This window comes from Eubalaena glacialis, unplaced genomic scaffold (assembly GCF_028564815.1).
Source record: "Eubalaena glacialis isolate mEubGla1 unplaced genomic scaffold, mEubGla1.1.hap2.+ XY scaffold_56, whole genome shotgun sequence".
NCBI classification, from domain to species: Eukaryota; Metazoa; Chordata; class Mammalia; order Artiodactyla; family Balaenidae; genus Eubalaena; species Eubalaena glacialis.
In genome coordinates this window covers 725,505-727,140 of record NW_026871455.1, presented here as the reverse complement: position 1 = coordinate 727,140, position 1,636 = coordinate 725,505, and the positions used below count along the sequence as shown (strand labels likewise).

Genomic DNA, 1,636 nt, shown 5'->3' with positions numbered 1-1,636 from the left:
TCCCTGAATTGTTTAATGTTCTTTTTTTCTGACAATATATAAAACTGTACTGAAAACCATGCTTCCCTGGGACAGTTCCTCAGAGCTATCTGAGGGGTTGTCTTCCAGGCTATAGTCCACAGTTTGGCTCAAATAAGATGCTTTTCTATTCCTATTATAGATTGTTTATTGATTATTTTCATCAACAATTTATTAGTTAAAGTAGCCAGGCTCCAAGTCCCAGACGAGGTTAGTCAGCCACCCACCAGAGGTCTGCTAGCCCGTGGGAGGTTAGGGCCGTGAGAGGGACCCTAACTTGGTAGTGGAATTCAGGAGGATGCCCCTGAGTGTTGATGACCACACTCTTCTGACCCCTGTGAGCCTGCAGAAATGGCCAACCGTCCCTCTGGAGACCAGGTGCCGCCCCTCCATTCTGTTCTTGCAATGAGAATGAGTGCTTCGTCTCTTCTTCCTGCACAACTTCCGCCCTTTCTACTACCAGCCCTGGGGAGAAATTGGTAACCCCAAACACCCCCCCCCCCAAATTGCCACAGTGCTCACATGAATAGTTGGAGGAAGTAGCTGAAGGAGCAGACGGAATGAGATTTCCCTAGAGCCGGAAAAGTGCGGCCAGATGTGTCACTTGCGGGTAACGACCCCAGCTGCCACCCTCCCTTTGGCCTTCCAGGTGTAGGGGGTCTGCCGGATCCTTGCTAAGTCTATTTTTCCCCCTTCCCGGCCCTTCCCTATCATCACCCCTTCACCTTGAATCATGTTCAAGAAATTTGATTAAAAAGAAAATGTGTTCAGCTACATCCAGTGGAAACAGTGCTATTAAGGGTACTAAGAACAAGTAGAACCTTTCCCAGGCATTGAACCACGGCTTCATCCAGTCATGCCTAAGAAGGAACCAGTTAAAAGAGTGGGATGCCATGAACAGATGGAAATCTTTACAATGACTGGAGAGTTACTCTATTTAGAAAAAGAGAAGAGTCGTTTTATCCAATCCCAAGGTCATTCCACACAAAAAGAGATAAAAAAGACCCTTTTTCCACACCAGCAGGTGGATAAAGGAGCCATCAAATTTGTACTCAGAGGAGTTGATATCACGTGTCTAGGCTTAGCTTCTCCAGGAGCTAAGCTTTGCTCCGCTGCAGCAGATAGGATTGTTGCAATTGAGGCAGAAGGAAAACAGCTTGCTCTGGGTGCTGCAGTCGTGAAGATGTCTGCAGATGATGCTGAGAAAGTCAACACAGCAACTGGCATTGAAACATGTATTATTGAAAAGATTGGCTGTGGCACGTAAAAGCATTTAAATAAGCCTCAGAAGGAATGCACTTGGGCTCCACATGGATGCGGTGCAATATCTGTGTTTGTGTGTGTGTGTGACAGCATGACGACAACACCCCTGTGATTATGCTGAATAAATTCAACACATGCAGAAAAGAGAACCAAACAAAAAAACAAGTGTTGCCGCCTTGCTTGGAAACAGTGCAGACGAGCTGCCCCTGTGTCCTCTCCTGGCCATCAGGCTATAACTCTCCCGAAAGAGCTTCAGGACCCAGCCAGTGTGCTGGTGGGTCTGCGAGAAGACAGATGGGACTGAATTCTCAGTGTGTCAGCTGAGGTGCCCCCATGTGAGCGTCTGGACATGAAC

General features: G+C 47.4%; 1 pseudogene; it reads left to right on the top strand.

The window, feature by feature from the left end:
- The first annotated feature begins 751 nt into the window (after positions 1-751).
- On the top strand, positions 752-1,299 carry LOC133083681 (malignant T-cell-amplified sequence 1-like; annotated as a pseudogene).
- Positions 1,300-1,636: the final 337 nt, after the last annotated feature.